Source organism: Prorops nasuta, unplaced genomic scaffold, assembly GCF_024137725.1.
Source record: "Prorops nasuta isolate Cenicafe-Biocafe unplaced genomic scaffold, Cenicafe_Pnas_1.2 PNAS00008, whole genome shotgun sequence".
Taxonomy (NCBI): domain Eukaryota; kingdom Metazoa; phylum Arthropoda; class Insecta; order Hymenoptera; family Bethylidae; genus Prorops; species Prorops nasuta.
The window spans coordinates 6,604,887-6,621,849 of record NW_027116805.1 but is presented as its reverse complement, the minus strand read 5'-3'; the positions used below and the strand labels follow the sequence as shown (position 1 = coordinate 6,621,849).

The 16,963-nt window shown below is 34.9% G+C and overlaps 1 protein-coding gene and 1 long non-coding RNA gene across 3 annotated transcripts in view; one reads left to right on the top strand and one right to left on the bottom strand.

The window, feature by feature from the left end:
* LOC136775943 (mucin-17-like) overlaps positions 1-16,963 on the bottom strand; it is a 119,674-nt gene that overhangs the window by 19,320 nt on the left and 83,391 nt on the right. The gene's annotated exons all lie outside the window — the stretch shown is intronic.
* On the top strand, positions 4,450-12,396 carry LOC136775521 (uncharacterized). The gene is made up of 7 exons (XR_010822942.1): positions 4,450-4,515; positions 9,290-9,457; positions 9,555-9,619; positions 9,743-10,665; positions 10,746-10,994; positions 11,072-11,343; positions 11,452-12,396. It is a non-coding gene; the product is annotated as an uncharacterized lncRNA (long non-coding RNA).

The window sequence follows — 16,963 nt, the reverse complement described above, 5'->3', positions numbered from 1 at the left end:
GCAAGGAATTTAATTCTTTTTAAATTAAAGTTTACCAATACCGAACAAATAATTTCAATATCACTATCGTAAAGGCACGACTTATATTTGTGAATGAAGTAATATTTGTTCTCGGTTTATAAATTTGCCTTTTAATGAAAATTAAGTATTATACGATATTTCGTTTCCATTTGAAGCAGTACATTTGCTCGGTGGTTGTAATCAGCCTATTGTGAACAGCGGAAACGGTATAATCGCTGTGATGTCTTGGTTGAATCTTCGAAGCAATTAAAAAAGGTTCCGCTTGCACGAAACAACCTCTTTCATAAAGAAACCGAAAAGAATACGGGACATTATTTAGCCTGTGGAGTTAAAATTCTCGAAGAGTCGTAAAAAAGTGAAATTTTTTAATGACCAAACAGCAGGAACAAAAAGAAAGCTATTAAATTTCCTTTTAATTATTCGAAACAATTGATTTGGGCATTCGTTATTCATTATTTATTGTAAACAGTGCGTAATACGATGATTCGAAAATTGAAGGCATTAAATGTTCAATTGCTCGATCAATTTGCGAGAGCAGTGTGGTAATAATTGTTCAAACAGTACTTTGGGTTGATACGTTAATATTTGTTAAGTGGTAGAAAAAATTGGAAAAGCGTTTAACGAGGAGAGAAAAGTTGGAATTAGGGCAAAATGGAGGAATCAGCTGTGAGAGAAAGGGATAGAAGGAGGAGGATGAGTGTGATAAAGAGAGAAAAAAGAGGGAAATATAAGGGTTATACCGAAGGGATGACTCGAATAACTATATACACAGCTGTTCATTATGTATACTTGGAATTTTCAAGAAAAGTAAACTGCAACGGTATAACGAGTTCTTTAAATTTCATAACTTTAAGTCTACTTTTAAGTCTCTCGCATAAATATTAATAAATTTTTTCTCGCTCATTTCTGAACGTTAAAACATTTAAAATAGTTTTAGATTAAAATTTGTAGAAAACAAAAATTGTACAAGGATTTGTGAGGAGAGAAGTTAATGAGAAGCAGAGAAATCAGCTGTGAGAGAAAGGAATACGAGGAGGAGTATGAGTATATAACGAAAGAGAAAAAAGGAAGGATATATACAAGAGCCATACCTAAAATCACTCGAATAGCTACATACAGCTGTTCATTACACTCAAGTACCTAGAATTTTCAAGAAAACTAAACCAACCACAGCGTTACAGTGACACAAGTCCTTTACATTTCACAACTTTAAGCCTGTGTCTCGAGTCCTCGGCAAATATTAATACAATTTTTCTCACTCGTTTCAAAACAATGAAACACATTTGCGACAAATTAAGATATTAAAAATAAGCCAATTAAAATTCTACTAAAAATATTCCCTATAAAAACTATCAATCGCAGCCAATTCGATAAAATAAGCTGATTGAAAAAAAATTCTCTTATCAGTGTGGAAAATGTTCAAGAAGAGACGAAGGGTAGCTAAGATTTTTCTCCCAATTTTACGTGCCCACCGTCTAGACGCTTAATCGTGTCTCTCCGTTCACCATAATGTCGTTTTAATTAAGTTGCTTCGTAGACAACATCAAAGGGGATCTACACGCACGGGACGACGCACAATACAAAATTAATGCGTAATGGCCGGCGAACAGATGCGATTCGTGGAAGGGTAGCATCATGTTCCAATCTCATTATTGGATTGCGACTGAACCTATGTATTATACGCGCAACCCACGCGACCCTCCGGGAAAGCTTTCGAGATGAATTTTGTTGTTTTTTTCTTTTTTTTTATTATTTTACATCTCGTGCCATTGCAGAGTTCTAAAAACAAATGTACTGCGTATACTATACGTTTCTCCCGAACGAACAAGTAGAATGGCCGAGAAAGAAAATAATAAAGAGACCAGTTTGCGTTATCGCACCACCGAATTGCACTTTTCTCTTTTAGCTTTAGAAAATTTAATTAAATGCTACATAGGACTATTTCTTCTTCTTCTTCTTTTCTCAAAGTCAAATAATACTATGAGTTTTACTATTAAAAGAAGAAGAAGAAAGGCGATTTGTCTTGGAAGCTTCACGAAATTGGAGTTTCCCCATATTCCTGCAACCTCAATTTACCCTCAAGCTGACCTCACCCCTTTGCAGAGCAGCGAGTAAAATTGAGAGGGTGGGGGAAGGGGAGGTCTGCGATTTGTGTTAAAGCTTTCTCTTACGACTCGCCATTGTGCAATAAGTTTGCGTTAAAAATTTAATACTGGCGTGCTAGAGATCTCTGTTGAGATAACTGTACTGTGTGTGTGTGTTGAATATTTACTAACTGGTACAAGTTACAATAGCTGATTGTGTTAGCTTGTGGTATACGAAGTAGCTGATGGTTTAATTCTTTAAAATACAATATTTTGTGTGTTACAAGCCAAATATTTTTACACGAATTTCCGTGTAATTGAAAATTGTATTATATTATAATGAATGTTGTATCAAACTCGACTTTTTATCATAAAAAATTTAAAGCAATTTTTTAAATTAACTCGTCTTTTAAATAAAATAATGGATATTGTTAAATTTTAATTATGAACATTAATTATCGAATGATCGGTGAATTTCTGTTAAAAATTTCTATCAAGATTTGCCATTGTGCAAGAATTTTCTTTAAAAATTCAATACTGGCGTGCCAAAGGTCTTTACTGAATAAAGTACAGCGTTCAATATCCAAGTAACAATAATTGATTGTACTGTTACACGATCTTTAAGGTCACTGAAAGTTGCATTAATACAACGAATAATAACCAGCAGTATTAAACTATTAACAAAATAAATTCTATTTCGATAAACTGTGCAATGGAAAATACTAGGATAATTTACAAAATTAATGGATTTTTGTGAATTAAGTATAATCAATATTGTTATATTTCAATCAAGGGATTAATTATTGGTCCGTTGGTAAATAGGATGGGTCGGCTCTGTAATTCGTGGAATGTTTTGGCAAGAGGAGAAATATCCTCGTCCAGCCTAATTCGACGTTGGGCAAAATACAGCGACGCTAATTGCGGTATTAAACGCACCCCTTAGTTATGCCACTCGTAAAATTTCTCACCCCCCCCCCCCTCCCCCACCTAGTGTGGTTTATTTGTGGCAACTTCGAGTTTCGCAGCCTCTGATTCGATCGATTTGCTTCGAGTTATTCTTTTTCATGATGAAAATTGCATTGTGAAAAGTATATTCATCATTTTGCGACATAAAATAATATTCCTGTTTGGATTGTACAGCATTTCAATTTATGCCAATGTGAAACGATGCAATAATTGCTAATATCTCTCCATTTATGAGCGGCTTTAATAGCAAGTGACGTTGCAGTTTCTGCAAATGGCAGAATATACGGGGCAAAGCAAAACTGGCTTACAAATAATATTATCATGAATAAAATATCAGGAAAAGCGAGGAAGAGACGAGAGAGATTCGTTGGAAAAGGAGAGGAACGAATTTTCATCCAATATGTCAACGTGATTCTTTGATTAAAAGCTCTTTTTTCTCTCTGCTAGTAAAAACGTTTATGCATATTGAATTTTATAAATTATTTCCTGCAAAGTTTCCTGCATAAAAAAGTCAACCAATCAATTTGAGTTTATGATTGATTATTTGGGTAAGGATGGATTTTCTCAATTTCCTGCGTTGTGTATGTATATCCAGCTGTACAAGTATACGGGGTGTTTCACTAAAGATCACTTGGATCAGTGCACCGTGGACGTAAAATTTTGTTTATTTTAGTACAAGACTTTTTTCAAGGTTCTTTAATTTGCATTGAAAAAGATGTTGTACAAAGAATTATTATTTTTCATTAGTAGGTAAAGAAAATTTTGTGTCCATGCAATTTTTGCGATTTTAAGTGGAGCACCCTGTATATATACAGGGTCCGTCACTCAAATTGTCACAAATCATTTGGACGAAAAAATTGTTATTTCTATTTCTGTAACTATTAAAAAAAACACAACGAAATGTAAACAAAGTTTCCCATATCCACAAACTTGCATCTGTTAAAATTTAAATTAAAAAAGATTCAAATCCATACTCTTTAATTTCATAAAAAAATATCACATCTTTAAATTAACAAAAGAGAGGGAAAAAACACCTAAATTTTTCAACAGTATCCCCTCGAAATATCTTATCCAAGAGTATCCTTTTAATAAATTAAAAAGGATACTGATTCTGCTGCATAATTAAAATAGCAGAAGATACAAATTCGAGTCTTGGCAAAAGAATTATTATCCACATATTTTATCTTTAATTCGCGCGTAAAATTTTTTAATAATTTCCCAAAAGACCTTGATTTTAACGCGTTCGTTAAAGAGCGTTGCTCAAGCTTATCGTAATTCAACATTAAACCGATTAGCAAGTAACGATAATTAAAGCACGTCGATGCAGGAATAAAATGTAAAAATTCGACGAAAAAAGCAGTCAGATAAGAATAAACGTGGCACGAAGAGGGGAACGTAAATAGGCCAGCGAAAAAAACTATAGAAAAAAGAAACAGGAAACAAAGTACGTATATCAATATCGCGGTTCAATCGCAAAAAGATATTGTTATCGAAATTTAGCGGATATCGATCATCTAGAAAATATTTGAGTTATTTATACTCTCTGTGTGTGTAATGGTAGTAGATTGGCAGTGATGACAGATACGTTATGTATGCATCATACGTAGCTGGGAATATTGCGAGAAACGAAAACAAAGCTTTGATTATTGAATCGACGCTGATGGAGAGGATACTGTAAAAGAGAATCGCTGGAAAAACTAAGTGGAGTGAAAACTAATTCTGCTTAAAAGGGGAGATTAAATGATGCATGGACTTTTAAAAAGCTAAATTTTCATTATTTTACGTTTTAATGTATCAGCTTAATTAAAATTTCCTCGGTTATCTCTTATCTTATCGATAAAAATCTCAACCACTGGCTGGACTCTCTTCTTTAATTTCGTCTCACCGATTGACTACCTCATCAGCTTCAATCGTTTCGATTGGTCCATTTGAGATTCATAGCCGAAACAGAAAAATGGGAAAATAATTGTTACAAAGGTGATTATTTATTTCTCGTGGGATTATGGCTTTTAGGAGGTGTTGGATTTTCACGTGTGGTGCCATCTGCAAAATGGTTTCGTTCGGTCGTTGTTCGATGTTGTAAGAGAAATTTTGTTTGCAGTGGTTATATATATATATATATATATATATATTGTGATACAGGAGTGACTTATTCGTACAAGCCATCATAAGACACTGCTAACGAGTATCGAGCCCCATTGTGAGAGCCAAATGTTGACGGATGGATAGAGGCAAAAGGGAACCGTTAATATTACTCTCCTCTCGTGGATTTGATATGCCGTCAGATATCTCTCTCTCTCTCTCTCTCTCTCTCTCTCTCTCTCTCTCAACAATACCACTTTCACTTCGCGTTACTTATCTCTTGCCCTTTTATATATGGCAATCGTGTACTCAAAAATTCTACTATCATATGTAAGTATTATAATATGCTGTCTATGATATATGGTATTATAAATGTATTTTTTAAAGATTTATAAAAATAATAAATATTTACAAATTTCTAATTTTCTTCTATTGTAAAATACACCTTTTATCTGCATTTTTCAATTTCTTTGTTATTGAATTTTTTGCTTGATACTGTGTATTTTATTAAACGAGGACAAAAATTAAAATCACTGTTTTTTATATTTTTCTCTTTGTACGTATGTATAGATAGGTGAAATATTTTACGCATCTCCAATTTATTGATTTTGCAACAACATATTCCTCTTGGCAGTATTGCATATTAAATAAAATAGCAAATATAAAGGTGTGTGTTTGGTGGAAAAATATTTACAAAAGAATCTCTTAGAGGTATATTTTGGCAAAGAGCTTTCAAGTCGAGCGAGAGTACATTTATCACCAGTTTTTCACGTTGTTGGATAGAATTTTGTTTGGGATTTTGGATATTCGATTAATTTGTTGCTGTGCATAGAGAGTAATAATTTGGTTACTTAACAGGAATAAAGGGAAACTAATTTAAGCATATTTAGCTCATTATCGTAATACGTGTGTTATCTATGATTACACTCACGCCAATCCCAATACAATTATTGTATTCACTCTCTGACATGGTGCGTATGGGCGTGTGTGCGTGTACCGCATGATCGATAAGTATTAACATTGGCGTGATGCTTGCACGCAGTAATCTAGATCTATATTAATGTAACACTGATTTATGTAAATATAAGAGAATTTCTTTTGTTAAATGAATAAATATCAAAGTGTGTATTAATAATTTTATTTATGGCAGATGAGACTGAGATAATTCAAGTTTTTATAAATAATTAATTGATTCTATTCAATAACGTCAACTACAAGTTTATATCCACAATATCAGGACTAGTCCAGAAGATTCCAGCAAATTCCCATTATAACCGCGAAATTCTAAAGTTAAGTGAAATATATTGATCAAAGGCTTTGGGCAAACTTTTGACGCGGACTGTACTTGCGAAGAGTTTGGTCGGGCAGGAAATTGTAGCTCGGACTGTACCTTGAAATAGAAATGATTAAAGTTTTAATAACCAACGCACAGAGTTGCTTTTAAATTACGCAATTTTTGATTGGAAAAACAAAAGTCACTTTAATCGATTTAAACGTTAAACCAATTTAATTGAAATTGTTCAAAGTCAAATCTTTCTCCTATTTAGTTCAATAAAATTATTGATCGAGCAAACAATAGCTTTGTACAAAAATGCCTCGAAATGTTGCAATATTGAAAGGAAAATAGAAATGCTGTGGAAGTAAAAAATAAAAATGTTTCTCTTTGTAAAGGGGAATATCCAACGAAAGCTGTTAATGTTTTCAGAAAATTTTATCAGGAAAGCCCTATCGAATGTAGCCTGGGAAACATTTCTACGTAATGATTTCATCATTTTTATGAACGATTACAAAGAGGAAGTTCGTTCATGCTCGAATCATTGGAATACGTCTGTTACATGAATAGGAATAAAAGAAGCTATAAAAAATTGTTTACCTCTTTTTGCTGGGAATTATTGGAGGAAAATTCATAAATGCACTTTTCGTGGAATATATGAAAAATAAGAATTAATTAAGGAAGAAACTTGTAATTGATTCGCCTTTCACGCAAAGAGCAAACAATAAACTGGCTCGGTTAAGTTGGGAGAAAAGGAACAGAAGAAGCATAAGCAAGATTTACTGGTGAGCTCTGGCTCTTTAATTCTATGGCTAGGTTCTTTTCTGGAGAAAGCACTCCAATTCAAAGTTAACTTCTTCTAACAAGAAAAAGCCTGTAAGTTTAAACAGACTTTAGACCACTTTAAGACCGTAATGAAGTGTGCCCCGGCAAATTACTATCACATTTTAAGCAACGATTTTCATGTTTATGTTTATTCTAAAATATAATTTCATGTACAAAATTATAGTCGACTCGGAAAAGATTTCTTTGTACAAATGGATAATCGCCATTGATACACTTCGTGTGGTACAAATTAGTGATATATTTATATCTTTTGGATAATCCACGCAAGGAATTTAATTGGAGAACGAGGGAGTTAAAAAAATAGTATTATAACAAAATCAACGGAAATTTTTAATAACTATTAAGAAACGATACATTTTCATGTTAATTAATTTAATGCGTATTGATTGGCATGGAGAGATAATCTAGTATGAGTGGTATAGGGAGGGAGGGGGGGGGGGGGTTGAAAGAGGGTCGAGGGGAAACGAGGAATGGGAGAGGATTGTCTCGTGCAACTTGGGCCGTGGGCTGGTATGGAATGGAATGAGAGGGGCAAAGAGGAAGAGGGGACAGTCAACCTGCCCGTGGCAGTGGCTCTCAAACGAATTGAATTGCATTTTCCCACTTTATTGTTACTACTTACATAACCAAGACGATTCACAGAGCATGAAAATGTTGGTTGATTAAATTACGCAAAACCAACGTAAAAACAATGATTTAAACGCCTCTAAACTCTCGAGCTCGATTATCGAGGTCTTCTACATTCCAATGCATTACCAATTCCAATGTTCCCGCCATTTAATCAAATTCACGATTTATTTCAGAGAAAGGACGCACCGTCGAGCCTCCCGGAAATTCTTTTGAAAACCACGAGGCAGAAAAATTCTGAAATTTCTCGATCCACCGATCCCAACGCGAACGAAAATTCACGATTAATTTCAAAGTATCGGAGGAGTTTTTAGGTTATGAGAGGAAGACGTTATTTGTAGAAATAATTTGTGGGTTAATGTAAATAATTTTGACGGGGAATTTGAGTGAAATTCAATTCACACTGAAGCATGGCTGGAAGAGTGGGCCTTTCGTTAGCAGTGAATAGCTGCAAATCGAATTAGGTAGGAACGCCGAGGCTGTAATTTCAGCTTTCTTGGCAAAAGTGGGGAAAGGAGGAAGAGGCAGAGCGAGAGGGGCGAGGAGATGGGGAGGACGGCGGTTGAGAATGAGAATAGGAGTGGGGGACAAAACACAGGTTTGTTAGTGTTTGTGTGTGTCCGGGGTCACGCGTACTACAAATCCACGAGAGCCTCTTCGACTCGACACTGCACTAAAGTGAATCGTGTGAATGAGCGAGCGAGAAGGAGACTAGGATGGGGAGTCTGGGGAGACGAGAGAGAGAGGAGTGGGGGTAAGCAGACGCTTATCGAACGAGTCTTTCCCGCGCGAGAGCTGCTGGGCCGGTAATGCAGAGTCAGCTATCGACTGAGACCAAACTCCCGCTAGATGTCGACGTCGTCGCTAACAAGAGCCGGATTCCACCAGTGTGACGCTGTTTAGAGCCAAATCAAGTTCAAAGTGATCGCTCGAAACGTGAATTATATTGACACACGTTACCTTCCCTCAACCCTATCTTTTCTCTCTCGTGGTAGGTGCACAGAGATTCCAATTGTGTTCAAATTCACGGTGCTTTACATGTACCATTATAGTATATTATTTGTACACACTACTCCACGACATAATAGCAGTACTCGTGCAAAAGTTATTGCACCCGCCAAAATCTCGCGTTTCGTTTGAGTTTCATTCACTGAATCTCTACCATAATACCATTATCAACACTCCCCCCACCCCCCCTTTCCTTTGTTAGCTCTCGGCTAGAGTTCATGTTTAATTAAATACAGCAAATGTACAGCGTCGATTTAAAGTGAATATTATAAGTTTTCCAGAGGAAAAAGCTGAACGAAAAGTACATTAATTAGTTTAATTACTTCCTGGCCTTATAAAAGCCATAGCAAATCCCTGTTATAAATGAACATTTTCATTTCAGGTAATGCAAAATAAACAAAATGAAATCTGTTGTTGCACAGATTTGGTACAGTTAATTGAGAGAATCGGAGCGTGATTGGATAATAAATTTTTGTTGCATTATAATTCGTTAAAAAAAAAAACGAATTCTCTTAAAACAATGGCCAAGACTCAATTGGCGGTAATTGCAGTGAGTATAATTATTTTGAAGAAAGGAAGAAACAGGAAAGAAAAAAATAGAATTGAATGAGACGTACGATAAATCACAAAGGTGATCTCATTTCTAGACTCGTCCCGGAATAAGATGACTTCACACGCTTTACGAAGTATATTCCACGTGAAATCATGCGAGGTTTGTCATTAAAGTTGAAAAATTCTATTAGAACGTAACGTTAAGTACAATTTTTAACGTTTTACCTCCTCGGTTATTTTTTATGTATCTATAGCGATAACTAAATGGTCAATATTTTTACAGCAAATGAGAAAAATTCACGATATATAAATATTGCCGGAATTACCGAAGGACATTTTTTCCCGTTATGCACTTCTGGCACTGATATGAATTCACTGGCTTCTATCGCAAAACGTTTACTCAAGTGCATAGATATGACAACACTCAAGTGCCAAGAAAAATTGGGCTAAGGCTATTTATTTTGATAAATTTCTTTTACCGTTTACTATACAAACTTTTCTGTTCATCAAACAGTCGAATAATTATAAAAAATACTAATTTATATTGTTTTCCCTTTGTTTCAGTTAATTCACTGCTGTTGATTGATCACTGAAAATTTGCTCTCTATTGTTTTTCTACGAAAACAAAGGAGTTTTTTGTTTTTATTCAACGTTATAAAAAGCACGTATGTGATTTGGTACGTGATGATTATCTTGCAAAAAGTTGAAGCAGCACGCGAGCAGCTTATCTGATTTGCTTCACAATACCCTCTTGGCTAGCCAAACGACGATTGGAATTATTGGAGAAAAGTTTACAAATTATTATATACCTTCGTCTCTGTCTCTGTCTCTGTCTCTCTCTCTTAATCATAGATGAAAATAAGAAATTTAAACAATAGGAATAACAATGGAAATAGTGTAGCGAATGTATGGAGTAATTTTGTGTAATTGTTTATAAATATAGACAAAAGATATCTTACGTACGTACATGATTTATAAAATATTCAAACGTTATCGTTGGATAATGCACATGTAGCACGATAATAAATTGAACGCCAGGCTGAAGTTATTATAGCATTCGAAACGTTGGTAAGAGAGCGTGAGGTTATTTGAGAAAATTTCGAGACGTTCGGAAAGATAAGAAGGGATCAAGGGAACTCGGTCAGAAACATAAAAATCCAGGGTATAATCTTTCATAGTTTGTGGCAGAAACTTGCGCTTTAAAAAGTAATAAAAAGGAATTCCTTAAAAGTATTACTGTAATAAGTATAACAAGAATATAATGGAATTTATTTAATTCTTTGCAGAAGAAAGCTAATTTCAAAGGTGAAAGTTTTTTGAGAGATTGCAATTCGACGAGTAATAAAAGGAAAATCCAGTGCTTCGATGATAACATTATCAATATGAACAGCGATGACAATCGAAATTGAGGTTTATCGACAAATTTTGCAACGATATGACTAATGGTGTATAATAAAATTTGTGGCAGTGATGCATTCAATCTGTGGAATATCTGCTTCTTCGAAATCTCGATTGATAAGCGCTTGATTTCACCGGCGAGAATATTTTACATATTTATTTTCACCTTTTAATGTGCGACAAATGGATTAAAGCGTGCTATTCACTGTTATAGCTTTAAGATAATCAGAGGAAATACGAGAGTGATCGTGTAATCCTGGGAGACGCGAAATTGGAGGAAAAATCGTACAGAGCAAGACTGCTTGATATCGATAATGAAAATTCGAGAAGGGCCCCTGTGTACGTTTCCCTCGTGATTTTCTCATTTTCCACAAAGGCGATAATAACCAGGAAAAGCGACGAGCTTTGGATGTAACGATCAAAGGAAATTGAAAGAAAAATGTAGAAAATTGGAATTTTAAGCGGTGAGCAAAAAACTCCAACGAGGTAATAATAATAATAATAATAATAATGTAGCAATAACGATAATATACGTATGGTTTACCATTACTGCTTTGTTTTTCACGCATTTTTTATCCTTCATTTTTCTTTCAGAGAATGCTTTTAAGAAAATTCGTGGCTATAACAGTTTCGCCCAGGAAAGAAGGATGACACTAAACTGGCTTTCCATTTTGCGAAGGACGATCTTTATCCTGCGATTTTCCTGCTCCTTGGAGGTGACCTTGGGCCCCGCCAAGAATGACACAACGATGCTCGAGTTATCCAACGTGACTCGTGCGAAAAAAGATTAATCGTTCCTTAAATAATTTCCCATTCATGCCATCTTAATTCCTTAAAAGTACAATTTCGATCAATCTACTATTATACAGTATTTTAATACTTTGATGGATGGGGTCAATTTTTTGCACACTCTCTCACTTTTTCTTTTTTCGTGCAATTATATTAATGTATAATTCACTGTATGGAGAATCTCGTTCTACGTTTGCTTCTGCTCGATATTTTATCCCTGCCTTTATCCAAACCTTATAAAAGGTTAATGGAGGAAAATTAAAATTAACATTTGTCTCGTCATAGTTCAAACTGTCGTGCCATAATTATTAAATGGAACATATTGAGTTTCCAAAGATTTGCCCCACTCCAAAACTATAAGAGGATTAATATTGCATTATTATGGACCCTCCAATGCTATAGGGCTTCGCTCATTTAATTTTCATTCTACGTTTTTCTCTCCTCTAATTTCTCCAGAAAACTTTCCTCCTTATCAATTTATGTGATTTCTCGCACGAACTTTAACCTCGTGTTGTTCAATCTGACTGATCGTGTTTTTAATTGCATTTCATTAGCTCAAGGCTCGATAATCAGAAGGCTTTATCGATAGCGTATCGATTTGGAGGGGAAAACCTGAGCTATAGTGTATGTTGTTACGCTATATGGTCTGAGTGATACAATCAGTAATTTTCATTGCTATTCTAGAGAATCCATTTTACAGTTATAACATATCAGAATTGAAATTCTCAAGCAGCGTTGGTCAGATAGCAGAGTTCTGCTCGAGGCACATAATAATCAAATTCACGAGTTGCATTGACTAAAGCGTCGATTAACCAGCATCTGTTGGTTCTATGTGAAGGAAAGGAGGGGGGGGGGGGGGGGGAGCAGTTCAATTATTGAAAATTGGAGAAGGTAGAAGAGCTGGAGAAAGGACGTTTCAATGAAAACAGCCAGCCTAACCATACCAAATAGCACTGCTACTTCCAACTTATTAATCTTAAGGAGATGGAAAATCCACACATAAAAATAAAATCACTTGTTAATCAATTCTAAATGGAGATTAAGATGAAAAGAAATATCAATTTGTTTAACTTGTATCGATCAAGTCATCCAACGCTATTATAAAAATGTTGAAATATTCAACATTTTAGTTAAATGCAAAGAAATGTGTAAAATTGTAATAATTTTATACATGCATATTCGAAGTTGTACAGTTTCTCATAAAAATAACAACATTTGCAAAATACACATTTCTCTCCACAATTCTTATTACGAAATACTACAAAGCACGTTCAGTTAAACGAATAAAAATCTTGGACAAACACGTGTTACGTAATGTATACACAAATTTATAAAGTATACAATGAATCTCACAACGATTACAATGGGACTAGAAGTATTTGTGTTGAAATAAAACTTTTTGATTCGCAGTGTGCATGCATTGATTAATCATAGAACTTAACTGTGAGATTAGAAGGAAACAAAGTGCGGATTAAAACGACTGGTAATTGAAAGATAAACGTTCATTAAACTGTTGCAAAGTGTTTCCTAAGGATTGGTGTAGGAATGGGGAGGGGGAAGAAGGGGGGGGGGGAGAAGAAAAGCTTGTTTATTTGCTAGAGGTGGATAGAAAAATTGCAGGAAAATAGTTGAACAGAGGGAAAGAAGATAAATGGGGAATGAGGGTTTGCTAAAGAGGTGTATATAATATAAAAGCAGAAAAAAATCATATAAGAAAAAGGAAGGAAGAAATAGAATTTGTATATGCTTAACCTTCTTTCTACGTTACGGTCTTGTTCGACCTCGTTTTTACTTTATAGCGAGCACTTTTCTTTATACACACGACCCCCGACAAACGAGCGTCGTGTTTAAGAAAAATCTCGCTTCCGTTGCTACTTATATTCTAACCCCTTTAGAGACTTCCAGACATGCTTCGAGAATTAATCATGATATTCCGCCTGTTAATAATTTCAAATAAAACTCAACAAGTAAGCAGAGCGAATTCGTTTAGCTGGGAATTAAATAAACTTTTAAGAAACTAATTAATCTTGAGGGAGCGAAAAATCAAGCAACAAAATGACTTGTCAAACAATTTAAAATACTGATTCCAACTCCTTTGGAACTTCCAAACAATGTTCTAGAATTAACAACGAAATTCCACTCTGTAAATAATTGTAAATAAACTCCAGCAAATAGCACAAATTCTTGCAGCAATAAAATAATAAAAATTTAAGGTTGCGAGAGATAAAAAGCAGAGTTGATATTTGTAATGAAAATTTTGAAAGAGGGACGTTGAAGAGTGAAAGAATTCATTTGAAATAAAAGCATATATAATACTAATGGTGTAATAAGATGGTAGAGTTGAAGCAGCTCTGTAAATTGGAGTAAATTCACTTTATTGCTTCATGAGTAAGTAAGAGACAAGGGAAGCGAGTAGTTTATTGAGAATTACTGTGATCAATAAAACGAGAGAGATGGGATGAGACAGGGTATAGGGGTGGTGGAGGTGGTGGAATGGAAGAGGAGGATGAGGTGGTGGGGGAGGGGGAGGGGGAGGGTTGTGAAAGAGCTAGAGAGGCTGGAGAGAAAGTTCCATCCAGTCTGAATGGGGGGGGGGGGGGTGGAATAGTACTGTTAACCCCTCCCCCCGCCACAACCCTATTCATTTTTCCCATTTAAAGGTCCCTGCGACAATCCCCAATTTTTTTACGTATACGTATTTTTTATGTTATTGTATAAATCGAGTCCTTTTGTTTATTATGCTGCGTAGTCCAATCTTTATTATTTTTGTACGTGCGTGTGTGTGTGTGTGTGTGTGTGCGTTATTATACACCGCGTGGTTTAGCCTTTATATGAATTTGCAAACACATGTGTATGTGTGTGTGTGTGTGTGTAATCTCGAATCACTCGTCCTTTACACTCTCGAACGTATCCATCGCAGTCCTATGTTTTGGATAGAAAGCACACGTGCACACATATCCAAACATTTTCCACAGCTTCGGCTTGCGCGTGCCGTGAATTCCGAGCCATACACACACGCACACATTTTTCGTGCGCGTAAACATTTTTACGTCTCTACTAATACAGAGAAAAAGCCTCCTTTAAAGTACGCGTGACTGTGTAATGTGGTATTTCAAGTTTATCACAAGAATCATTGCGGAAAGCTGTCGTTTTAACAAATCAATTCTGAGTTAAAAAAAACAATCAATTTTACATTTAGCGACCGATTGAATAATGAAATATCGAGGATAGTATTAAAAGTGCAGAAGGAAAAGCGTGAGCACAGAATTATTTTTGCGGAGTAGCATTTTCAGGAATAAACAAGGAGTAATTGAATTAAAAAGAGGAGACTTTAATGAGAAAATAATTGCATTTCGTGAAAAAATAGCTAATCGAATTAATTTTGCGATTTCATTAATTTTAATTAAAAAATATATGTATAACGATTATTGTGCGTATTGGTATTCGAGATGAGTTATTCGATAATATCGTGTTTCGTGGTTGGAGAATTAAAAGCAGGCGGAGGGGGGGGGGGGGGAGAAAAATGACAACAAAATAAAGATTTTAATTTTAATAATTTACGAACGACGCAAGAGCGCATAATGGACTTTTTGTTTTGTTTTATTATTCGGGTCATTGCAAATGACAATAAGCGTTACTCGCTTACGTAAGCGAAGGTGAAATGTACTATGCATAATATAGTATATATTACTACACGTATTCCAACAATAAAGCGTTCTAAGGTTTAATATACGACAATATTTTCCTGCCTGCATTCTCCTTATCGTGAAAATTCCGTCTTTGCAGTATGGAAAATCTTCTACATCCACCAACGAAGATTTACTGCTAATTGTTCGCCACTGATTCAACGTTAAAGAGAAAAAGAAAGCGAATCGAGGCGAGCAATTCTTGGCTGAAAATCTTCTGAGACGTAGCAGGTATATCGATATGTACAAAGATTATTTTCAATTTAAAGTAAAACGAGGAAACTTTAAAAGGATCGGACACGCTTTACTGAAACTAATTAACGTCGAATATATTTCTATAATATCAAACAAGAGTTTTTTAATAAACCTTCAAAATGCGATATCGAAATTTGTTTAAAATTGTTGCAGAAACAAATCGAGATTTTTCATTGGTTCAAAGATAATTGGATTCGATAATAATAAAAGTTGAACAAACTCGAGGCTACATTTTTTTTTCAAGGATTTAGCAACGATTTATAGTACAGTAAACAATATTTTTTAACCAATTTTCGTATCGCAGTGCTCATTTTTCGTTAAAGTTGTTTCAGACATAAATTGAGGATTCACTGGCTGGGAAATAATTGGAGATTATTTACAGCAACAATAATAATAATGGAATAAACCCAAGGCCATTATTTTTTAATAAATTTGCATAAAACAATACTAATTTTTCATTAAAGTCCTTTCAAATATAAATTGAGGATTCACTGGCTTGAAAATAATTGGAGGTAATTTGCAGTAACAATAATGATAATAAAAAAGATCCAAGGTTATATTGCTTTTTTTTTACAAAAATTAAGCAATAATTTAACACCACAGAGAGGTAATAGGATTCTGACCAAAAGACTCTTTATTTTTCTTTGTCAAAGAAACCAGTAATTTTGCATTAGTTAAAATGCTGCAGAGAGATCGGTGATCGGATATTTGTAAAAGCAAAAAAGAGTTTTGCGTCTTGTCTCTCTTGGGTGAAGAGAGTATTGTTGGGGGAGGGGGGCAAAAGGCGAACGCGAGACACTGACACAAACACGCATTTTAGCCGTGTAATCCGTTTATATTCTTCGTGACTGGTTCTTATTGAACTCGTTCATGCCATACGAGACAAACTATTTCGCTCGAACCATCATCATTTTATTATTATTCCACTGCCATTTTCGGATTATTGATTTGAATATTTGATGCACACATGCGCAAACTTTGGAAATGTTGTTAAATATTAAAGTTAACGAGCAGAGTTTGGAGAAGAACATTTTCTAGTTGAAAAATTAGTGTAATAATTAATAATATAAGCGTGTGGTAATTAGAAGATTTTCGCCAGGACATAATAAATCTGATTTGAAAAGACAATAAATCGGCGAGTAAATATCAAGGATTAATTACTTTTACGCGTGGTAATTACAGAGTTTCAAAGTTCGCTTCGTGTGATGCGTGCTTACCGCCTCGATTTCATATTCCAACGAACGAAAGTATTTTGCATAATTTATTTTACTGCAACTTCTTTCTACCGTCCTACCCTCCTCCCCCCTCTCTACGTCTTCTTCTGTATGCCATCCCCACTCCCACGTCTCACCCGCGTTTCACGCCTCCCCCCTCCT